General features: G+C 43.9%; 1 protein-coding gene and 1 non-coding gene across 2 annotated transcripts in view; both read left to right on the top strand.

The window, feature by feature from the left end:
• The window catches only part of FANK1 (fibronectin type III and ankyrin repeat domains 1), a 98790-nt gene that overhangs the window by 36358 nt on the left and 37153 nt on the right, over positions 1-25279 (top strand). The window lies entirely within an intron of this gene.
• Positions 14544-14628, top strand: TRNAQ-UUG. The gene has a single exon. It is a non-coding gene; the product is annotated as a tRNA-Gln (tRNA).

Here is a 25279-nt window from a genome sequence, read left to right as displayed (position 1 = left end):
CGAGATCATGACCTAAGCGAAAGTCGGAAAGTCAGACGCTCAACTGACTAAGCCACCCAGGCGCCCCTATGTGAGGCAATTCTTAAATCTAGCCTAAATCAAAGTCTATTGGTTAGATTTTTTTAGTGTTTTTCCATTCTCCTGACAGTTGGTTTTGATAAATTAGACTACATTAAAACTATTTCTATCAGTCTTTTCCTTTATGGTTAATGTTTTTGGTGTTCCTTATAAATTTCTTTTGCCTTATCATGAATATAGTCTGTTATGCTTTAGAAGCCTTTTCACATTTACATCTATAATCCAGATTTTCATGTATGGTGGAGATTTTTTTTTTCATTCCGGCCATTCAGTTGACTTAGCAATGTTGTATTAAAATGACATCCTTTCTTTACCATTCTTCAGTGTCCCCTTTATTATAAATCAGGCACCATAGAGAAAGATGGATGCTTTTCTGGCTTCTGAGCTCTTTAATTGATTTGTCTGTATTTGTTGTTGTTTTTGTTGTTCTGGTAATAAAAAGCATAAAACACAGCCCCTGCTCTTAAACTGCTTGCAGTATAATGTAGGAATCCACTGAAGAGCTAATTTCAACATAATGTGGTGTGGAAGCAGTGTTGAAACTGTGCTCATGTTTGTGTTTTTAGAATTTGTTAAGATTCACTTTAGTAAAGAATTATAATTCTGTAGGAAGACTGTTCTCATATCTGAAAGATATTTTGCATTTGATTACTTGATTTTCTTTCTAGGTTACCATACACAAACATATCCCTGAACATACATTGTTTAGTTTTTACCTGTTTGGTTTTACCAGGAAATGGCATCATACCACGTGTATTCTGTACTGTTTTTGTCATGGTTCAATTTAAGTTTTTAAGGCCAATTACATTTTAGTGATAGAATTTCCAGCAGTAGGAAAAATTTTGTGTCAGGTGGTTTCCATTAAATCAGAGTTTCTAAGATCTCGTATATAACATTTTAACTGGTATTAAGACAAACATTTAAAAATGATCATTTTGTTTTAATAGTTCTATTGGTTAAAAACATAGTGTTGGTTTTCCATTTACTTCTAGCACAAAATTTCAAGTCAGTGTAAGAACATTTAGGTCACTTTTACAGGCGGTAGATAATTTGTTCTTCTTTGTAACATGGCAGATGTGTGAAGTAGTGTGGGATAAGCTTGCATAACCGTGCCTTAGATCGTGACTTTCCTGGCCCGGGGAATGAGGGAGGAGGATTTATCATTGCCTCCTTATGGTCAGGGCTACTCTGCAGTCAAGGCAAAGTTGCTTCCTCAGAAAGTTACCATCGGCCGGGACAGCAGCCGCACAATGGGCAGCACCACGGAGAAGGTGAAGTCTGTCTCCGGTTTGACACTCTTCTTCTGCCACAAATGTCTACTCGTCCACTCATTGTATTAGGGATGCACATAATTCAGTGTCAACAAATTTATGATTTCTCGGATTATAAGATGAAGTGCCACCCGTGTCTGGTCGTCTTCTCTGGTAGAAAGATAAAGGGTGGAATTAGGGGTGCTTGTTAGGGTTTTGAACCGAGAGGCTGGCAAGCAAATGCCATGAGCCGTATCCTGAGGACGGCGTCCATTCCAGAAAGAGTCTGTGGCCAGAAGGGTGGGTTTCTAAGGACCGGACAGAAGCAAAAGGCGAGGCGTGGAGCCAGAGTTGGGGGCGGGGGAGAGTGAGCCTGGGGAATATTCCTCATCCAGAGTGAGAGCGCCAGGCCCTGGTACGTGTTATGGCGGTAAATGGGGCAGATTTCACCATGTGATGCTCTAGTCCCCCAGTCCTCGGTCTCTGGGGAAGGAGCAGGAATCCACAAGACCTGACCGTGCACCTGGGGGAAGAAGGAGCGCCCGTCACCGGGGAGAGTTCTACAGGAGTTCAAGTGTGGGAGGGTGTCAGGAGGATGAACTGTCCGTGACCACCAAGGGCCAGGCTGGAGGGGAGTCGGCCTGGAGAAACAAGTTCATTTTTTACCCCGTGAAGTTTGAGGTGACAGGGGCCCGTGCCGGAGGCTGGGATGAACAAAAAAGCCCCGCGAGAGTGCCGGGGGTGTGGGGTCTCATCCGGCCGGGACAACACCCCAGAGCTGTCAGGGAAGGCGTGGGGGAGAGACAAAACGGCCGACTCCGCACACAGCCAACGAGAGGAGTAGCGGCCGTAGCGAGTGGAATTGCCTGGACAATATGGTCATGTGTGCAGCGTTTCCTAAGTACTTGTTGAAATCTTTTTGAAATCCCTGTGCAGACACTGGACGGCGGAAATTTAAAAGCTGTAGTGACGTTTTAACTTTAGGTGATGGAGCTTCTGGCAAACTTAACCTTGGAACGTGGTTTTATACGTGGAGGTAGAAGAAAAAGGCCTTCCAGTTCTTGCAGCGGTCAGTTGACTTGAACTAGAGCCCAACACTTTACTTCTCAGCCTCCTACCTTGTATTGCTGCTATTTAATATATAATTTTTAATAAGCATGGCTCACGTCCCCTCTTCCACAGTAAATTAGAAATCTGCAGTGGCTGTTTAATAAGGCTCATCCATTCAACTGGAGGCAACAGCTGGCAAGCTGGCTTGGAGGGAGGAGACTGGAAACAAACTAAGGTTGTGCTAGATTACCGTATGGTACTAAAGAAACGGGCATCTTTCAGGCGGAGGGTGGGGGCAGGTTATGTGGTAAACGGACCCAGCAGGACGGGATGAACGGGGGGCCGGGTGGTGCTAGCTGGCACAGTGTCTCTCCCACGGAGTGCTGGGTGAAGGCTGAGAGAAATCTGGCTCTGCGGGGCATCTAGCCACAGGCAGGAAGTGTGGCAGCACTGGGCAGGCAGCTGAAGGCCTCCGGGATGCCTGGCTATTCATAGAGGGGGGAGCTGTGGGCACAATTCTAGTCGTGGATGAGTCAAGGCCGATCCTAAAACTCGGCGGATGGAGCCAAACTGACTGGAGGAGAAGGGGTGGGGGCAGGGCCACAGGAGGGCAGCTCCTTGTTTAGCGCTGTGGACTAAGCTCTGTGCAGAGCACCCCAGCAGCTGGAATGTGGGAGAACCAGGATTCCATCCCAGTCTGTCCTCACAACTCCTGCCCTTCACCCCCAGGCCGCAACGGTGGCTGGAACTGCCCTGTGTTGCAGCTTGGGTACCGCTGATGGTGGCCCTGCAGCCATGTTGCCACGGGTCTCCCTGAGCTGTGGATCCCAGCACCATGCATGTTCCCCCCACCAGGGCAGCTCAGTGCTGGAGTGCAGCTGGGCCCAGGCCATTTCCCCAGCATCCCAGGTCTCCTCTGCATGGGGCTGTGTGGGCAGAACTTCTCTCTCCTTCTTTCACCAAGGACCTCCTTCTCTTCTAGTGGTGGTGCCCTGCTGTGGGGCATCCCCCTTCCCCCAACCCCCAACGCTTGCCTTTGCTGAAAGTCCTCCTATTTTACTCTGCGGTTGTCTTCTGTGTAATCTTCCTTTATTGCGTATGTCATCGTTTTTAATGGGATTATCCAATTCTTACCTCACTGCTCCATAGAACTTTAAGCTTCATGAAGGCAGAGGCCATGTCTGTTGGCTCACCATTGTATCCTTCTAGCTTAGCACAGTTCTTGACCCCCAGATGGGCTCTAGTACTATTTGAGCTCAGAGGTACACCTGTGCGCCTAGGATCAATTGGTTTACAGCAGAGGGAGCCAAGTAAATTCAATGGGGAAAGAGTAGTTTCTTCAATAGTATTGGGAAAACTAGACCCCGTTGTCTACCATACATAAAACATCGACTTGTAATGGAATAAAGACTTGAATGTAAGACCTGAAACCAAAACAAACAAACAAACAAAACCTAGAGGGTAAGCTCCTTGACACTGGTCTTGGCAATGATGATTTTGGATTTGACACCAGAAGCAAAAATAAACAAGTGAGACTATGTCAGACTAAAAAGCTTCTGCATAGTGGAAGAAACCAACAAAGCGAAAAGGCAGCCTGGAGGAAGGGAGAAAATATATGCAAATCCAAATTATATAAAGAATTGAGACCATTCCATTGAAAAATAAAAACTGATTAAAAAATGGGCATTGGAACTGAATAGGTCTTTTCCTAAAGAAAATACACAAGGGGCCAACAGTAACAGGCCTGCCTCAGAGATAATTGTGAGTTTGGTTCCAGACCACCACAATGAAGGAAACATTGTAGTAAAAGGAGTCAAAATAATTCTGGGGTTTTCCAGGGCATCGGAGTTATTTTATGCTACATTGTAGTCTATTAATTGCAATAGAATTAGGTCTAAAAAAAAAAAAACCCCAACAATATACATACTTCAATTAAAAAAAAATCTGATTGCTAAAAATCTCTAACCATCATCTGAGCTTTCAGTGAGTCTCAGTCTCTTTTTTCTGGTGCAGGTCTTGCCTCGGTGTTTCTGGCTGCTGACTGATCAGGGATGTGGTTGCTGAAGGCTGGGGCAGCTGTCACAGTTTCTTAAAATGAGACCATGAAGTTTGCCGCTTTGGTTGACTCTGTTTCTTTTTTCTTTTTTCTTTTTTTAAATTTTTTTTGGGTTGACTCTGTTTCTTAAAATGAGACGATGAAGTTTGCTGCTTTGGTTGACTCTGTTGACTCTTCTTCCTTTTATAAACCATTTCTCCATAGCACGTGGTGCTGTTTGATGGCATTTTACCCACAACAATAGAGCGTCTTGCACGTTGGAATCCGTTGTTTCAGAGCCTGCTGCTGCTGTATCGGGCAAGTGTAGGTTGTATTCTCCATCCTCTGCTGTCATTTCAAGTCGTCATGGCATCTTCACCAGGATTAGATTCCACCTCAAGAAACCACTTTCTTTGCTCATTCGTGAGAAGCAACTCTTCACCTGTTAACATTGTTTCATGAGATGGGAGCCACACAGTCTCGTCTCCAGGCCCCAAGTTCTCTGGTTATTTCCACCGCATCTGCATCTCCACTCAAGTCTTGAACCCCTCAGAGTCATCCAGAGGGTCTGAATCAACTCCCTCTAAACTCCTATTGTTGATATTTTGGCCTCTTCCCATGAAACACAAATGTTTTTAATGTCCTCTAGGATGGTGATGACTTTCCAGAAGGTTTTTGGCTAACGTTGCCCAAATTCATCTGAAGAATCAAGGTCTATGGCAGCTATAGCCTTCTGAAATGTATTTCTCAAATAATGAGGCTTGATCCATGGGCTGCCGAATGAATGTTGTGTTCACAGGCATAAAAACATGAATCTTGTCCATTCCCAGCAGAGCTCTGTGCTGACCAGGAGCATTGTTGAGAAACAGTAATGTTAGGAAAGGAATCTGTTTGTTTTTTTGAGCAGTAGTTCTCAATAGTGGGATTAAAATATTCAGTAAACCATGTTGTAAATGTGTGCTATTATCCAGGCCTTGTTCCATTTATAGAGTGAAGGGGAGTAGATTTAGCACAATTCTGAAGGGCCCTAAGAGTTTTGGAATAGTGGGCATTGGCTTCAACTTAAAGTCACCAGCTGCATCAGCCTTCAACAAGAGAGTCAGCTTTTCCTTTGATTTACTTTTTTAACTTTAATTTTAATGTTTATTTTCGAGAGAGAGACAGAAGATGAGTTGGGGAGGGGCAGAGAGAGAGAGGGAGACCCAAAATCCGAATGAAGCAGGCTCCAGGCTCTGAGCTGTCAGCACAGAGCCCGATGCAGGGCTTGAACCCGCGAACTGTGAGATCATGACCTGAGCCGAAATCGGATGCCTAACTGACGGAGCCACCCAGGTGCCCTGAGAGTCAGCCTTTCCTTTGAAGCCAGGCATTGACTTCTCTCCAGCTGTGACAGTCCTAGATAGCATTTTCTTCCAACAGAATGCTGTTTTGTCTGCGTTGAAAATTTGTTTAGGGTGGCCACCTTCATTATCTTAGCTAGACCTTCAGATGACTTGCTACTTTAGCACTCCTTCTTCACCTTGTACTTTGATGTTATGGAGACCGCTTCTTCCTTAAACCTCATGAACCAACCTCTGCTAACTTTTCAAATTTTTCTTCTGCAGCTTCCTCAGCTCTCGGTCTTCAAAGAATTGAAGAGTTGGGGCCTCGTTCTGGATTAGGCTTTGGCTTAGGGCAATGTTGTGGCTGATTTGATCTTCTGTTACCACTAAAACTTTCTCCATACTGGCAGTAAGGCTGTTTTGCCTTCTTATTATTCATGTGTTCATCAGAGTAGCACTTTTAATTTCCTTGAAGAACTTTACCTTTGCATTCACAGCTTGGTTGTTAGGCTGAAAGCTAGGATTCTTGTGCCGCCTTGGCTTTCAACATGCCTTCCTCACTAGGCTTAGTCATTTTTGCTGTGTTTTTTTTTTTTAAGTTTTATTTAAGTAATCTTTATACCCAATGTGGGGCTCGAACTCACAACCCCAAGATCAAACGTTGCATGCTCTACTGACTGAGCCAGCCAGATGCTCCCATCATTTTAGCTTTTGACTAAAAGTGAAATGTGGGGCACCTGGGTGGCTTGCTTGGTGGGGTGTCTGACTCTTGATTTTGGCTCAGGTCATGATCCTGTGGATCTTGGATTTGAGCCCCATGTCAGGCTCTACACTGACAGTGCTGAGCCTGCTTGGGATATTCTTTCTCTCTCTCTTTCTCTCTCTCTCTCTCTCTCCCCCTCCCCCTCTCCTGCTCATGCACACACACACACTCAAAATAAACACTTTTTTTTTTTAAAGTGAGAGATGCGTGACTTCTGTTTACTTGAACACTTAGAGGCTTTTGTAGAGTTATTAATTAGACTAATTTCAATATTGCTGAGTCTCTGGGGCTAGGGGGGCCCGAGGGGCGTGGTGGGGGCGGGGAGAGAGACAGAAACAGCCAGTCAGTGGGGCAGTCTGAACGCAAGCAACATTAAGTTAACCTCAATTAAGTTTGCAGTCTTAGATGGGTGTCGTTTGTCATGCCCCCAAATAATTCTAATAGTAATACCAAAGATCACTGATCACAGAGCATCATAACCAGTGTAATAATACTGAAAAAGCCTTAAATATTGTAGAATTCCTAAAGTGTGAGACACGGAGACGTGAAATATGCAAATGCTGTTGGAAGAATGGCACCGATAGACTTGCTTGACACAGGGTTGCCACAAACCTTCCATTTGGAAAAACAACCACCTCCCCCACATCCCCCTCCCAAACCCTCAGTATCTGTAAAGCACAATAAAATGAGATCTGCTTGTATGTGGAAAGGTGCTCAAAGTCTCTACTCATCATGGATATGCAAATTAGAACCACAGTGAGATAGCGCCTCAGACCTGATAGATTGGCCATTATCAAAAAAAAAAAAAAACAAAAACCCAAAAAACCCCCCAAGCAAACAAGTGCTGGCGAGCATGTGGTGGAAAGGGAACTCTGCCCCGTTGGTGAGGACGTAAACTGGGGCAGCAATGATGGAAAACAGGGTGGAGGTTCCACAAATTAAAGGGGTATCTGGGGGGCTCAGTTGGTTAAGCAACCGACGTTGGCTCAGGTCATGATCTCACAGTCTGTGGGTTCGAGCCCTGTGTTGGGCTCTGTGCTGACAGCTCAGAGCCTGGAGCCTGCTTCAGATTCTGTGTCTCCCTCCTCTCTCCCTCCCTCCCCTGCTCACACTCTGTCCCTCTCTCTCAAAAATAAACGTTTAAAAAATTATCTAAACAAAAAATCTCATTTGGCGTGGGTGTTTAAAACACTGCGTCTAATATAAGAAAGAATAACTGTTGGAAAATCCCGAAGTAGTCAGCAACTTCAGGAATTGGGAGGAGCTCTTCCTGATGTGATTTATGGAGGAGTTTCATCCAGAATGTTTTAAATGCTCACTAATGTTGTCAAAGAGTGCTCGAAACTGTCCTCTCTCCTGAGAGCCCCGTCAGTGCACATGTACAACGTGGGTTGTGTGGTCCAGGGTCTCCTTCAGTCTGGGGGCTGCCAAAATTGCATTTGAATTCTTGTGTGTGCCTTAATTCCAGAGGAATCTTGGCAAACAGGTTAAAAACTGGTTTCCTGCATAATGAAATGGGTTTTTTTTCTTTGTATCTTCGAACAGTATACGTAGAAAGGCATATGCGAAGCAATTTTCTACTGCAGAATTGGCAGTGGTAGAGGGTTATCTGATGCCTGGTTTTGATTTCTCACTTCATTTTGTTCAAGTTTTCCCTTATTTTGATTTTTCATGAGCTGTTTTGGATAAATAAGTCAGTGTTGTCTTTTCATTTTGACAGTTTTCTAAGCACTCGTGTAAGAATGGATCAAATCTAACAGTCTGATGATTTTCCGATGTTCTGAAGGGCATCACTTTTAATTGTCTCTGATGGGTACTCCTCTTTCATTTAACAATTTAATACCCTCACCTACTCCTTTTAATACATCAGAATACTTGCGTATGTTCTTTCTTGTCTGTTCTTCAAGGCAATGGTAAAGCACATTTTAATTTATGTGTAATCCAAGGAAACCTAGCCTCGTGTTCTGTGACAGCTGATTTCTGTGAGTTCTTAATATATTTGATTTTGTCTGAAAACTTACCTGGTGTAGGTAATGTGTGTCTTGTTAAAAATTAAATTTAAAGAATCTCCATAAAAAAAACCCCATATGTATATTCAACTGTTGTGGAGCAGACTAGCCAAGATCGCCGAACCATTTCATAGTTAAATGTGTTTTAGAATTCCTATTTGAGAAGCATTTTAACAAATTTCTTATTTTGAGCTCTGTAAATTGAGGTCAGGATTTGACAGGCGAAAAGCTGGCTTGCAGAGCGTATAGCAGACCAGGGTGAGAATTCACGCTGCTTAAGGGAGTCACCAAGTTCATTAACATGCGGCTGTGCCGGTAAATTGTTTTCTCTTTGGAAATTGTGTTTTGTGTTTGATTCTCATAATCTTCTGTATTCTATTGTCCTTCTTATTATCAGGATTTTCTCAACCATTGTGATTCTTTTTGAAATGGTTCTGCATACCAGTTTATCCATCAGAGTTTCTAATCTTATTGTTAAATGGGAGAGGTTGTTTTTTCTAGCATTTTGAAGGCCCTGCTGATTAAAAAAATTTTTTTTAATGTTTATCTCTTTTTGAGAAAGAAAGAGAGTGTGAGTGGGGGAAGGGTGGGGGGGAGAGGAGACAGAATCTGAAGCAGGCCTTCAGGCTCTGAGCTGTCCGTACAGAGCACCATGCGGGGCTCGAACTCAGACTGTGAGAGCATGACCTGAGCCAAAGTCAAATACTTAACTGAGGTGTCCCAAAAGTCCTGCCATTTTTTTTTTCAGTCCTCTCTTTAGTTTCCAGCAGTATCCTTACCTTCCAGTATATTTGAATTTTGGAATGATCATAATCATAGAAAATATCTGAATGTATTTCAAATTAAGGCAAATACAAGAGCAATTCAAATGCACTTAAAAATTGCTCCCATGTTCAATTGAACCCCATAATTATGTAATCAAATTATTCTCTGCTACAAATGTTGAATTATTGATGGGATATGTGTAGGAGTGTTTCGCTGGAACATTTGTTTCTTTAGGCTACTTTGCTGTATTGGTGGCAATTTTGCATGCTGTTTTATCTAGAACTGTCAGACTCTGAGGACCAGATACCTTGGATAAGCAGAGGTGTACATAGCAATGCATAAATCATAAATCTTCTGTTCCACTTGCTGTTTGAAGTAAGGCTTTGTGCTTATGTCTTACAAGCCAAGAATGTTGACGTTTTGTTTTGTGTGATTTACTGCAAAAAGAGAAAAGCATGGTGTGTTTATAACTTGTACACATGACTTGTTGGGTAGATTTCTGACGGGTGAAAAATTGAGTTTTAATTAGTTATCAACGAGATCCACAACCTTGGCTTCAGATTTTAAATATTGGACGCTTGGGAGAATTTTCCACAGACTGGCCTCTGGCTCTGTCCACCTCAACCATTTTGTCTGAAGGGCACATTCATGGGGCCTCAGATCTGCTCACCCTGAACTGTGTGATGGGGGGTGAGTCCCATAGGAACTTCCCGGAAGTGATTGTTCCAGGAGGGAGGTGGGGGGTGGGGGAGGGTTGGGGGTGCTAAAAATAGCATCTCACTGGTCCACAAGAGTGAGTTTGAGCTGCACAAATACCTTCCTAAACCAAATGTGTTTCCAACTCCCAGCCCCTTTGATGGGAGGAATCCCTGTCCCCAAAATGCCACTGGACCCAGGGGACGTGGGCAGAGGGGAAATCAGAGAAGGAAGAGGGTGCCTGTCTAACGACTTGGAGTTCTGACACTGTTTGCGAATTTTATAGGAAAATGTGTTGCCGTGTGAACCAAACCCATGGCTTTGGAACCCCCTCCTACGTATTTAATAAATATGGGCTCATTTGGACAGTGTTTGTCTGTGGGGCCCACACCTCGTCCTGAATCGGCAGCGTGAACATTCTGTGGGGCCACCTCTGCCCCATGGAGGCTCTTTCCTCCATGCTGCCCCAGCCACTGAGTACCCCCGAGTCTGCCCCAGGGTTCGAGTGGTCAAGGTGCCTTAGCCCAGCCCGGGGTCTGGGGGGCAAAGGAAAACCATTTTGTGTCTTGGGGAAGCCCCTTCAATGACCAGATTCCTGGGTGCTGTGACTGTAGCAGGGATAGCTGTGTGCCCCCCAGCCCCCCCCATTTTGGTGGAAATCTGCCACCCAACGAAGGCAAAGGTCTATATCAAGAGTATCGGACTTTCAGGGAAGACATTCTTTTGTCCTTTTTTCCTCTGGATCTAAACTATGGCTGATGACACGTATATTTATAAAGGTCTTGCTCAGCTGAGAGCACCTTCCTGAAGCTTTCTGTTCCAATCTAGGTACACTGGCCAGTGCCCAGAGTTGACCTTTCTTGCCCAAGGGCCCCACTCCAAAGCTGCTTTTACAAAGGTTTGAAATGATTATACTCCGTGAATACGCTGAAAACCACTGAACTGTATACTTCAGGTAAAGGAATTTTATGGTACGTCAATTCTATCTCAATAAAGCTGTTTAAAAAAAGTTTTTAAAAGAGTCCAGTCAGGTTGCTGAGTCCCAAGGCGGTGCCAGCACAGGGCAGGGGAGATGTCCCACGTCCCCAGAGTTAAGTACCTGATGTGACTCAGCAAAGGGTAGGCTGGTGGCCCTGTGGGACAATGCGCAGCTTCACCTGCACAGAGAGGTCTGTAGAAGATGCCAGATTCTCTCCTTGGCTGCTGATCTGAAGGCACATCTCACCATCTATTCTTGAGAACCCAAGTTCTCAAACTTGGGTGTGTGCTGGAATCACCTGGGCGTCTGTAAAGACTCTGAATGCTTGGCCCCAGCCTCATGAGCTGCCGATTCAGTAGGTCTGGGTCAGAACTGAGAATCTGCATTTCTCACAGGGTCCCGGTGGTGAGCCAGGAACCACACGCCGAGAACTACTGGGCTTCTGGCTGCCAGAGCTCAGGGTTGGGAGGGCCGCTAAGTCTGGCCTCTGCGGGGGCAGCTCGTGGTTTGTGTCAGGCTCTCTGTTGAGGTGGAATCTCCCAGAGCCCCCACCCCAGGTCCAGGGCACTGGCTGGGGCTGAGGGCTACTTAGTGATTTTTCAAATGGCTCTCCATGCCCGGTTAGCAGGAAGGAGCTGCCTCAGGGCCCCGAGGAGGTCTGGGGGGAGGCTGTGTGTGTGGTCTTCAGACCCTCCCTGCTTACTTTTCACCAGATCAACTCTATTCTTATGTCAGGTGTGTTGAGATCCCATAGATGAATTTGTTTGAAAAATGGATTCCATTGCGTGGGAAGTAGTATCTATGGTAACAGTCTGGATTCTGGGCTCTGGAAGAGGAGGGTTCTGGAAGATTCCTCTGAGGGTGAGGTCCTAGGGAGCCAGCGGGACCAGGATGCCTCTTGGTTGCCGACTTGTACGCACTTTGCCATTTCATGGAGAGTCACACCTCCAGATCCAACACAGCTTTGTGATTCAGAGCTCGAGTCAGGCAGAGGAGGAGTGAGTGCCCTCCTACCTCTGGGAGGTCTCTGAGCTAGAGTCTAATTTTTGGGCAAGGATGCTGCCATCATTCATGGGTGTTCGTGAACCTGCCTTGAGATACTTGCTCTCAGGCTGTCAGCACAGCATCTGTCTGGCTTGGTGGTGATGATGCACATGTAAATATTAGTATTCCCATAATGGTTCTGTTACGTGGTGAAAAGTCTAAAATTATTCTTCTAGAATCAAACGATTTCAGATAAAGTCAATATGGATTTGATATCCCAGAAGAATTTCAATAGTTAATGGATTTTTTTTCTCCTGAAATGGGAAAAAAGGATTTTTGGTTTTAAAAAAAATGGGAAGAAGAAAACTAATTAATAGAGCAATAGAGTTAAAAAATGTTTAAGAGGAACGATTGCTGGAAATTGTAACATTAGGAGAAATCACTCTGGTACTTTTTGTCCTTTGCTCTGCTTGACAAAGAATTTCTGAGAAACACTTGTAATACTCCTTAGATATAAGTATCTTATCTTTTTAATGATTTAATAAAAACCCAGTTACATGCTTCGTCTAAGTGATTATTTAGCTCCCAAACAAAATCAAGTTCCTTCCAAGTAGGAAAGAATATATGCTCTACAGCAGTGAGGAGGTCGGGGGAGGGGGGACAGTGACTCAAGGAATGGTCAAGAAATTTAAGATTTTGAGTGTTTTATTTAAATGAACTATAATCAATTACCCTGGCTTTGGCAGAGTGCCATGCGAGGCCACATTCTTATTCACATTTTAAAGTTCAAATCAGGAGGAAAATGGAGATACAGTAAAACTGGTTTGCGAGCATAATTCATTCCAGAAACACGCTTGTAATCGAAAGCACTCGTATATCAAAGTGAATTTCCAGAAGCATCGGCTCAGTTGTGACCAGGTGATGTTCAGTGTCATGTCCTGCTCATATTACAAGACATGGCTCGTTTATCAAGTTAAATGTTTTAGAAATGTTTGCTTGTCTTGCTGAACACTTGCAGCACAAGATCCTCACAATCCAGTATTCACTGTGTTAAGAAATTTGTGTAACAGCCTGGCTGTAAGGTGTTTGTTGTACCTACAAAGAATGCAAATATTTTATACATGACACAGAATATCCGCTTTTTAAGCTAAATCAATACTTTTTTAAAAAAAAATGTTTATGGGAGACACAGAATTTGAAGCAGGCTCCAGGCTCTGAGCCATCAGCACAGAGCCTGATGTGGGGCTTGAACTCACGATCCCGTGAGATCGTGACCTGAGCTGAAGTCAGACGCTTCACCGACGGAGCCACCCAGGCGCACCTAAATCAGGAGTATTATAGTACTTTTTTGAGATGGAGGGGGACGTCAGCCAGGGTGAGGATTGAATATATTTGAAAGGAGTTTTGAAGTGATACTGTATTTTGGAGTTTACTGTAGAAAAGCAAAAACCGTGAAAGGCTTTCTTTAAGTTTGTACAGAAAAGAAAATTCATTGGAGATTTCCCTTGCCAGCTCTACTATTGAGCCATCATATATAATGCAGGTTATACGAGCACAGAAAATGCGAACGAGTAGTTAGATTTACTGTTATGTAGGAGCATGAATAATCTTTATTTTTACTTCTTTCCCACTTGAGGTCAGGCTGGAATTTTTTTACTCTAGACCAAAGGCTCTTGTTGGGTTTGCAGAAAATATAGCACAGATGCATGGGCAGTGATATACTTCTGTACATGCTTGTAATGGTCTAAAGTAATTACAGCAATTTTAACGTTTAAAATTTACGGTCAGGCCTTTTTGAATACATTTAAAGTGATAATTACAAGAGTCAAATGATTGTGTGACAATCTGTGGGTGTGTTCATGTAGCAATTTTTTTCTTTTCTTTCTTTCTTTTTTTTTTTTTTGGTGCTAGAATTGAAGGGACTCGGTCAGGTTCCTTAAGAAAATATCTGACAAACTAAAGGGAAGATAGTTTTAGTAGACAATTACAAAGGAGAAACGGGAACTCATTATGAACTTTTATATCTGGGTGGCATAGAACTCAATCTTCAAGTTGCGCCATGTGACATTATGCGTGAGAACCTTATGACCTTGTACCTTCACCCCTACCCTCTCTGCTGTCACGTGTGTTTGCTCTGTTGCTTACTTTGGGCAGATGATACATTGACCCACATATGTGCCATTTTTACCACGCTTTATTCCTTTGTAGAAATTCAGATTTTCTTCTCGTTATGATTTTTCTTCTGAGAAATTTCCTTTAATAGTTTTTATAGTTCAGGTTTGCCAGTGATGAATTCTTTGAGCTTTTGTTAGTCTAAATTAACCTTTATGTGCTTTTATTAAACAATGTTTATTTTTATGTTTATTTTTGAGAGAGAGCGAGAGAGACCGAGACAGAGCGTGAGCAAGGGAGGAGCAGAGAGAGACACACACACAGATTCTGAAGCAGCTCCAGGCTCTGAGCTGTCAGCACAGAGCCCGACGCCGGGCTCCGACTCAGAGACCAAGAGATCATGACCTGAACTGAAGTCAGACACTCAACTGACTGAGCCACCCAGATGCCCCTGCTTTTATTTTTAAAAGAGATGGCCACTGGGGGGAGGGGCGGGTGGCGCCTGGGTGGCTCAGTTGGTTAAGTGTCTGACTTTGGCTCAGGTCGTGATCTCACGGTTCGTGGGTTCAAGCCCCACACCGGGCTCTAGGCTGACAGCTCAGAGCCTGGAGCCTGCTTCAGTTTCTGTGTCTGCCCCTCCCCTGCTCATGCTCTGCTTCTCTGTCTCAAAAATAACTAAACATTAAAAAAAAAGCCACTGGGTAAATAGTGTTTAGACCCCCCTTTTTTAAGAGAGAGGGGAAGGAGGGGCAGAGAGGAGGAGAAAGAATCTGCACTTGCAGCGCAGAGCCCAGTGGGGGCTCGAACCCACAAACCATGAGATCATTACCTGAGCAGAAACCAAGAGTCAGTCGCTCAACTGAGCCACCCAGGCACCCCTTCCTTGAATACTTTCTATTTTGTGGTTGGCCTAGATAATTCTGAGCAAGGGTCCTCTATCCTTCTTTGTTCCTCTTGGTTGGTCCCCCACCCCCACCTAAGATTCATCACTGAATTACTGAGCGCCTGGGGGCTCAGTTGGTTAAGCATCCGATTTCAGCTCAGGTCATGATCTACCGGTTTGTGGGCTCAAGCCTCACTTAGAGCCCTGTACCGACAGCTCAGAGCCTGGAACCTGCTTCAGATTCTGGGTCTCCCTCTCTCTCTGCCCCTCTCCCACTTGCGCTCTGTCTCTGTCTCTCAAAAATGAACAAGTATTAAAAAAAAAAAAGATTTTCACTGAATTTCAATAATTGGGTTAAAATCTACTTGGCACAGTTTTTTTTTCTGCTACAGGTTCTTGAAGTTCTGGATCTGTGGGTTTATTTGGGAGATCTTTGACTTATTTCTTCAAATAATTTTCTGCTTATTTCCTCCCCCCACTTCTTGAACTGCAATTATATGCCATTTAGACTGCTAGATGTTTCCTTTAGTTCACTGATGCCCTGTTAATTCTTAAGGTCTTTTCTCTCTGTGCTTTTAATTTTACCATGAAAAAAAAAAGTACTTAAGTAATCTCTATTCCTAGCATGAGGCTCACAGCCTGGGGTTCAAACTCAGACCCTAAGATCAAGAGTCTCATACTCTATTGACTAAGCCAGCTAGGTTTTCCCCATTTTACCATTAAAATTTTTTGATTGTTTTATTTATTTTTGAGAGAGACAGACAGGCAGACAATCTGAAGCAGGCTCCAGGCTCTGAGCTGTCAGCACAGAGCCGGATGTGGGGCTCAAACTCACAAACGGGAGATTATGACCTGAGCTGGAATCAGACGCTTAAACTACTGAGCCACCCAGGAACCCCTACCATTTTTTAAATTTTTAAGTCTTCTAATTTATTGATCTATTTTTCTGCCATGTACTATCTGTTGTAAATTGTATTCAGTTTATTCTTCATTTTATTTTGTATCTTTCCTTTCAAACAGGTCCAATTAGGCATTTTTCACGTCTTCTTTCTTCATCGTGCTCGTGTTTTTCTTAATCTTGAACAGCTAGAGAATACTTCTAGGTCAATGTGCTCGTTTATGAATTCTGTTTGTTATTTCTGGGCTCATTCCTATTGATTTCCCCCCTCATTATAAGTAATATTTCCTGCTTTTCACATTGGTGAATGCCTTTTCCTAAAATAGCTTATTTTCATAATAGTTTTAGATTTACCAAAAAAAAAATCACAAAGCTAGTAGATAGTTTCTATATAACCCATCCCCAGTTTTTGCTATTAATGAAAGCCTACACTTTATTTATATTTCCAAATTTTTACTAAATGCCTTTATTTCCTTCCATGATTCCATCCAGGATACTGCGTTACATTTAGTCGTCCTGTCTCTTTGCCTCTTGAAGTGGTGGTGGTTTTTCCAGACTTCTCTTGTGGATGACCTTGGCGATTTTGGGGAGACCGGTCAGGTGCTCTGTAGAATGCCTCTCAATGGGAGTTACCTGACGTTTTTCTCAAGCTCAGGTTGAGTACATGGGTTTGGGGGCAGAAGACCACAGAGGTAAAAAAAATGCTATTTTTACTGCACTGATGCCTCACCATTGATGTTAATTTTAACCATGTGGATGGGGTAATGTTTGTCAGGCTTCTCCATTGGAGTCACTTTTTCCCCTCCTGTCCCTACTGAACTCCACGTGTAGCCAGGAGCCAGCAGTGCTATTCACCTCCTCCAGGGCAGATCTTTCACATAAATTATCTGGAGTCCTTCTGCATGGGAGATTTGTGCTACTTCCACACTCGTTGATGCATTCACATCAGAACGGACTCATGGGATTCTATTTTATACTTTGGGTTATGGTCCAAAACTTTCATAGTGCTGCCCAAATGTTCCAGCTTGAGTCACTACTGGGAGGTTTTCAGTTGATGCCTGTGTCACCCTGGTGTATCCTCCCCACGGTGGGCTTTTTTTTTTAAATTTTTTAAACCACTAACTTAATTTCTGGCACTCTAAGTGCTGCCGACTCATCTTGTATGTTTCCTGCCCTGTTTCTAGAATCAGCCCTTTCTTCAAGGCGTCTTGGCTTCCTTAACTGAAGAATGGCATCAGATCCCAACATCTAGGTGCTAACTATGCTTGTTGCTAACGGGGTATTGTTGCTTTTAGGACTTTGCTGACAGAAAAGAAATCTAGGAGTGTATCCACGCGTAAATATATGTACATATGAGTTAAGCTACACGGGAGTTCATACCAATGTCGCCAACTGTAATTTAACATGTGGATCATCCTAGGCTCTTCTCCTTCCTTATCTGTCGAATCTCCGTCCAGTAGTTACAGATACGATGCTCCCCCTCTGCCTTTCGTTTACTTAACTGTTCGGTCCCACTATACCCGCACAGCAACAAGCAGTTGTTAGCCTGTACTGCTGTTGGAAAGAGTGTTAGCACCTGGCTCACAGGGCTTGTGTGTGGTTTCTTTTCCCTTTGATTTGAGTCTCTGCATATTTCAAAGTTACCTAGAGCGGAACTCTTCCCCCCCCACCCATCAGTGAGGAGGCTTCATACATTTGTAACAGATTTAAAGATTGCTTTGTCACTTTCTGTATTCCACCTTGGGAATCGCCAACTATCTCAATGATTAAAAATGTGCATATAGGAGTGTGTGGGTGGCTGAGTGGGTTGAGCGAGCACCTGACTCTTGACTGAGGCTCAGGACATGAACCTAGGGTCATGGGATCAAGCCTCAGGTCCGGTTCATCACTGAATGTGGAGCCTGCTTAAGATTGTCTCTTTCTCTCCCTCTCTCTCTCTCTCTCTCCATCCCCTCAAAAAATAAAAAAATAAAACCTGCATACATTAAGCTTCACTATTTAGTAAAGTCCTACAGTTTTTGACAAATGCATAGTATCATCTATCCACCTTTGCAGATTCATAAAGAATAGTTTCACTATCCTCAAAAAATCCCCTGTGTTTTACCTATTCACCCCTCCTTCCCTCCCCTGACCCCGCTGGCAACATTGTATGGGTGTATCCTTTTGGGACTGGCTTCTATACATTTGAGAGTTTTCTCATGGCTTAAGAGGTCATTTCTTTCCTTGTTGAATATCCTCCCCCCCCCCCCCCCCCCCGCTGTAGGGATGCCCCATAGTTCTTTATCCATTCACCTATTGAAGCACCTGTTGCTTCCAGTTTGGGGCAACGAATATAGCTGTTGTAAAGATTCTCATGCAAGTTTTTGTGTTGACCTAGGTTTTCAAATCAACTGGGTGATTCATTACTTACGCTCTTGATTGGCATAAGACTATGTTCAACTTTTATAACCCCCCCCCCCCCCCCCCGCCAAAACAGTGCCAAATTATCTTCCAAAGTGTCGGTACCAACAGCAGTGCGTGAGCGTTTCTGTTGCTGTTGGCGAAGTGTGTGGTATCGTCAGGGTTTCCTCTGTTCCGGTAGGTGTGCAGTGTCCTATTGACGAGTGATGGGAAGTGTCTTTCTGTATGCTGACTTGCCATCTGTATATCATTTTGCTGAGGTATCAATTTATATCTTTGCCAATTTCTTTTTTTTAAATTTTTTTAGTCTTTATTTTTGAGAGAGCGAGCACGTGCGAGCACACGCAGGAGGGGCAGGGAGGGAAACAGAATCTGAAGCAGGCTCCAGGCTCTGAGCTGTCAGCACAGAGCCCGACTTGGGACTCAAACTCACAGACTGCAAGATCATGACCTGAGCTGAAGTCTGATGCTTAACCAACTGAGCCAGCCAGGAGCTCCTGGAAGGTATTTTTTATTGTAGGTGGGGGTGCACAGGGAAGTGCCAGGTCAGTCAGGAGGCAGAAGGGGTGAGGGGGCCCCTGGGCAGGAGCCTTTATTGTGGTTTCTGTGGAGAAGGCAAGACAAGGCAGACTCCGCGGGTGAAGATGGCTACTTCGAAGAATTCGCACAGGTTCTGGGGCTGGGGCTGGGGCTGCCCCTAGCTGTGTGGGCTCTGACAGGTGGTTGGGGCAGGTAGATATTGGCCTAGAGTTTAAGAGTCTAGAGGAGAAGGGAGGATGTGTGTGCTCTGGATTGGCTAGTTTTCATATGAAAGGTGGCCTGGGGGGCCATCTCCCTGGGGTCCATAAGGCCCCCCCATCCCCCATGTCGAAGACTCAGAATGAAGAAAGCACACTTACTGCGTGGACCACATCCCTTGTGATCCCACAAGCCATCACCGGGTAGTGGCTTGCCTGCCTTTGAGTTTGCTGGTCTTTGTTGGATCGTAAACTGTGTGGCTAATGACTTGGGGGGGGGGGGGGCGTCTTTCCTTCAGAGAGCATTTGCTTCTGCCCTAGTCGTAGCTGAGGGGCTTAAAGGCACCATGGCCACTTTGGATCCCCTGGAGAGGTTCCCTTCGAGCTGGAGAGTCCGGCTCCATGGCTGTTTCTTGCCGCTCTCTGCGTCCAGTACCCTGGCATATGGTTGCTTAGTCCTCTGGCCTGTAGTAACTTTGTGCCCCGCTGCTTGCCTCTGGGGCCACCTCTGGTTCCCCCCAGTGCTCTGACTCCGGCTTCTCTGCCTCTGCAGATTCCTTCCGTCCTGATTTCCAGATGTTTCTATGTTGGCTTTGGGACAATAAAGCCCAGGTTTCTGTTCCTTTCGGTTCCTGACGGATCTGGACCCTGCTCGCATTTTACATTATTTTTAAATTGGGGTAGGGGTGAGGCGGTGGGGGTGCTGCCTCTGGATAATTCTACCTCTGGTGAGACCAACAGTGCCTCACAGGGTGTGTCCCATTCCAGCTGTAGTGACTGTGGAGTGGGGGGTCCTTCAGAGAGTCGCATGGGTGTTCTTCATGACCTGCCTCCCATCTCCCTGGCGCTCCCCTCCCTCCTAGTTCCGTCTGGATTCCTACAGCGGTCTCCTGACGGTCTCCCTCCTCCTGCCCTGACCCCACATCGGTCTGTTTCCAATATGGTAGCCGGAGGGAGGCATCCAGTGAAAACCTGAATTAGATTGTGTCACGCCCGTACTCAGAACTCTCGAATCACCTCCCAGAACAAAAGTCAAAGACTTTGCAGGGACCGAAAGACCCTGGAGCTATTCTCTCTTGCTGACCCCCCGCCCCCACTGGCTTCTCGCCCCTCATTCCTTCTGTTCTTGCTCATGATCCCATAACAGACTGGCCTCCTTGCAGTTGAGGAAAAGCTCTGGGCTTGCTCCTGCCTGAAAGGTTTTGCGTTAGTTACGCTGGCAGACTGGAGTGCCCTTCCTCCAGATGCTTCCAGATCCTTCCACGACTCTGCTCTCCGCTCTGTCAGTTCTTGATCCTTACCCAAAAGTCACACCCTCCATGGAATCTTCCTCAGCAACCCCAATCCTTGCTTTATATTTTTCCTTAGCACTTAGGATCATCCTATGTGCCGTATTTTTTTCTTTTAAAAATCAGCTTTACTGAGATATAGTTTCTATATAATACAGCGTATCTTAAGTGTCCAGTTTGGTGTGTTTCAGTGAATGTATTCACATGTGTAATCACCACGTCAGGCGTGACCTACAGCATTTCTGTCACCGGAAAACCCCCCCAAGGTGCCTGGTTTCCTTGCAGGTACGTTTCTAGGCAATCACTGATCTGAACACTGTCACTGTAGATCTTTGCCTCTTCTAGAACTTAATTCAAGTGGAGGAACGCCTACATCTGGCGGCTTTGACTCAGCATAATGGTGGTGTTTCATTTGTTACTGCGTATATCAATAGTACAATAACTATTCATTGGTTATTATGGATTATTCCCTTTTGCTGAGTGATATTTCATTGTACAGACATATTACAGCATCTCCATTTACCACTGATTGGCACTTGGTATAGTTTTTGGTTTGGTTGGTTATGATAAAGTGACTCTCAACATTCATGTACACGTCTGTCTGTGCACAGAAGTTTCATTCTCTTCAGATAGATACCTAAGGGTGGAATTGGTGTTTCTTTGTGCAATTTCTAGATTTAACTTGTTTAGAAGTTGCCCAGCAGTTATGCAAAGGGATCGTACAGTTTTAGATTTCCACCGATAACGTAGGAGTTCCAGTTCTACAGCCTCGCCAACACTCGGAATTCTCAGGATCTTTTCTTTTTTTGTCATTCTGGCCAGTTCGTTGTTCTACCGAATAGCCTAGGCAAACTTGAAAAAGAAAAACTAGGGGTGCTGGGGTGGCTCAGTTGAGCATCTGACTTCACGCCAGGTCATGATCTCACAGTTCATGAGTTTGAGCCCCGCGTTGGACTCTGCTGACAGTTTGGAACCTGAGACTGCTTCGGATTCTGTGTCTCCCTCTCTCTCTGCCCCTCCCTTGCTGGCGCTCTATCTCTGTCTAAAAAAGAGAAAACTGGAGGCATCACATTCCCAGACTTCAAGATTTGTAACAAAACTTGTAGTCATCAAAACAGTATGATACTAGAAAAAAAATAGACACATAGGTCGATAGCACAGAATAGAAACAGAATAGAAAACCCAGCAATAAACCCAGGATTATATGGTCAGTCTTCGATCAAGGAGGAGAGCCTACCTTTTGGGAAAAAGACTATGGGGGGAAAAAGACAGTCTCTTCGATAAATGGTGTTGGGAAAACAGGCAAAAGAGAAAATGTTTCTTTTTTTTTTTTATTTTACAAATAGTTTATTGTCAAATTATTTTCCACATAACACTCAGTGCTCATCCCCGAAGTGCCCTCCTCCATGCCCATCCCCCCTCCCTCCCACATCCATCAGTCCTCAGTTTTTGTCAGCATTCAAGAGTCTCTCATGGTTTGCCTCTCTCCTTTTCCCCCACCATTTCCGCCCTTCTTCTCCCCCTTGTTCCTCCGTCAAGTTCCTCCGAGAAAATGTTTCTAAATACATTCTGGCCATGTGTCTTTTGTTAGATGTATGTATCGCTAGCATTTTCTTCCACTGTCTACTTTTTTTTTTAATTAATGGTGATTTTTCAAAGAGCAGATGCTTTTAATTTTATTGAAACTCAATTGATCAGCTCTTTTGCTTTTATGGTTAATGCTTTTTGTGTCCCCTGTAAGAAATTTCTGCAAATCTCTGGTTGTAACATTTTCTTATAACATTCTGGGGAGTCTGGGTGGCTCAGTAGGTTAAGTGTCTGACTCTTGATCTTGGCTCAGGTCGTGATCTCATGGTTCACGAGATGGAGCCCTGCCCCGCATCGTGCTCTGTGCTGACAGTGCGGAGCCTGCCTGGGATTCTCCCTCTCCCTCCTTCTCTTCCCCTCCTCTGCTCACACATGCACATGCTCTCTCTCAAAATAGATAAACTAAAAACAAATGATTTTTTCTTATAACATTCAATGTATTTGGTTTATTCCTTTTGTTTAGTATCTTTCCCCCACCCATGGAAACATAAACTCCTCAAGGTAGGGATTTGTGTTGCATTTGTTGATTGCTAAATCCCCACTCTTGGGTCAGTGCATAGTTCACAGTGGGCTCTCAGTTATATATTTGCTGAATAAATACATGCTTTATGTTTTATTTTACATATATATATCTATAAACAACCCCTTCGATTATTTTTCATACTTTACAAGGTAATATATTACCAAGTACCAAGCACAGTGGTTTCAGTAACCTCCAAATAGCAGATACCATTGCTTTTCTAAAAGCGTAACAAAGATGTATAGTATTGTGTGATATAAATAAGCCTCAAGTTATCCACTATTTTTTGTTGAGAAGGGTATTTCCAATTTTTCACTACATTATTAATGCAACAGTGGTCTTACCAAGTCTGCTTATACGTGTGTGTGAATATATGTCTCCTCTTAAACCTGCTTTTTTTTGGGGGGGAGGCAGGGGGTTGATTATAGTCTTGTTTATCCAGATACAAGAAAACCAATCTCTTGTGTGCAGTTGGTACATGGATATATGCACCTCTTTAAAAAATTTTTTTAAATGTTTTCTTTATTTCTGAGAGAGAGAGACAGAGAGTGAGAGTGAGCAGGGGAGGGGCAGAGAGAGAGGGAGACACAGAATCTGAAACAGGCTCCAGGCTCTGTGCTGACTGCCAGCTCAGAGCCTGGAGCCTGTTTCAGTCTGTGACTCCCTCTCTCTCTGCCCCTCCCCTGCTCATGCTGTCTCTCTCTCTCCTAGAAATAAATAAAAATATTAAAAAAAAAAAACAAAACAGCAAGTTGCAAACAGTACCTTGACTAGGATGCCATTTTTTGAAAATCTGCTATATCCATACTAAAGAAATCCTTGAGTTTCCGTTGAATTGCTAGTGGTCATCTGTTAGGAGGAGATTATAGGAGAAATTTTATTTCCGGTTTTAATATTTCTGTATTGTTTTTTTTTTTTTTTTTTAAACAATGAGAGGGTATTGCTTTTATGTCAGAAAGAAATGCTATCACCACTTTTGGGAAAAATGTGCTTAATCCAGAGAATTCTTTTAAAAGATTTCCAGAATCTGAATAACTATCTGTTTGTTTTGTTTTGTTTTGTTTTTGAAGGCAGTATGGCATACTTTATAAAACCTGTTTGACTGGATGTTAATTACTTTGCCTTTAAAAAAAAATGTTTTAGTGGGGCACCTGGGTAGTTCAGTCAGTTAAGCGTCTGACTTCGGTCCAGGTCGTGATTTTGAGGTCTGTGGGTTCGAGCCCCATGTTGGACTCTGTGCTGACAGCTCAGAGCCTGGAACCTGCTTTGGATTCTGTGTCTTTCTCTCTCTCTGCTCCTCCCCTGCCTGTGCTCTGTCTCTCTCTCAAAAATAAACATTAAAAATAAAGATTTCATTCTCGAATAAATTTTTATTTTTTAATTTTTTTAAAAGTTTAAAAAATGAATTAATTTTGAGAGAGAGTGCAAGTGGGGAGGGGCAGAGAGAGAGCGGTCAGAGGATCTGAAGTGCTCTCCGCATTGACAGGCTGATAGCAGCGAGCCTGGTGTGGGGCTCGAACTTCTGAACCCTGAGATCATGACCTAAGCCAAAGTTGGATACTCACCCAGCTGAACCACTCAGGTGCTCCTTTATTTATATTTGAAAAGTTTATTTATTTTGAGAGAGAAAACACAAGCAAGGGAGGGGCAGAGAGTGAGAGAGCGCACGTTCTAAGCAGGCTCTGCACTATCAGTGCAGGACTTGAACTCACCAACTATGAGATCATGACCTGAGTGGAGATCAAGAGTCAGATACTTAACAGAGCCATGCAGCGCCCTTATTTTGCCTTTTAATTGAAGTTCTGCTTGAATGCTTACACATGCCAGTTTTCATTTGCAGGGTTAATTTTGTAATCTCGGTTTAGAAAGGGGATATACATTTACATACTCTAGTAAGATCGTGTGAATGAAAGCAAAAGCTTGCAGTTTAAGGATAATTTCAAGTCAAAATCTAAACATTTTTATGAAATTTAAGGGAAGAGTTGGGGGGTGGGGTGTAAGTGTGTGAAGAGGGAAAGATGTTGAGGAAGGGAGCTGGCGAGGGTAGAGGGGAAGCCACGCTGGCCGCTGGCCAGGAGGATGCAAGAAATTTATTTGCCTTCAAGCTGAGATCAAAGCTGTACATTTGTAACAAGTGAAGGGAGGGGAGGGAAATCTATTTCAAGCTGTTTCTTACACATCGGAGGAGTGAGACTTTTTGGAAGGACAACTATAGCAGTAGCTGCTTCTGAATTCTGTTTGCTGAACAGATTTGGTTACCATTTACAGTGAAGTGTCTGATTGTGAATCTTGGCCACAGACACCGGATTGGAGCCAGGAAACAGATGAATATGAAGAACCAGAATCACAAATCAGGCATGAATTATAATAATGGTCACTGTTCTTTGCATTTGTCAGAATAATGTCCCGAGTAAGAAATCGCCTGCTTCTATTTCTCTTCAATCAGAGGATTTCAATTTTCAATTTTCATCAATTTGATTACTATGAAATCTTTTAATTGCTTGTTCTGATTATCGGTGAGAGTGTGTGTATACTTCATTGGCATTCTGCGTCTGCTGAATTGCTTGGTCCTCTTCTGTGCAGTTTTCTTAAAGTACATAAGCTAAGCAGGTGCAAGTGAATGATTTTTCTATTGCTACTATTAAAATGTGCTACCATTTAAAAAAAAATACCCTACCATTTCACTCTAAATATATTTGAGACTTCAGTGGCATGCTCTGTGCCAAAAGAATATAAATAGCACGTTGACTTTTCATATTTGGCTTGGAAAGACTGTCCTTTTACAAGGATTCATTACTCATTCCCGCTGAGAAGCTCTGAAGCTCCACACCCCCCTGCACGTGGGAAGGACCACAGGCTCCGGAGTGAGAGACCTGGGCGGAGACTCCTCCCCAATTACTGGTTTTGTAGCTTTGAATAAAC

Source organism: Hyaena hyaena, unplaced genomic scaffold (genome assembly GCF_003009895.1).
Source record: "Hyaena hyaena isolate Hyena2069 unplaced genomic scaffold, ASM300989v1 scaffold_129, whole genome shotgun sequence".
Lineage (NCBI taxonomy): Eukaryota > Metazoa > Chordata > Mammalia > Carnivora > Hyaenidae > Hyaena > Hyaena hyaena.
Note: the sequence above shows the minus strand (reverse complement) of the source record. Positions and strands in the feature narration are given on the sequence as shown.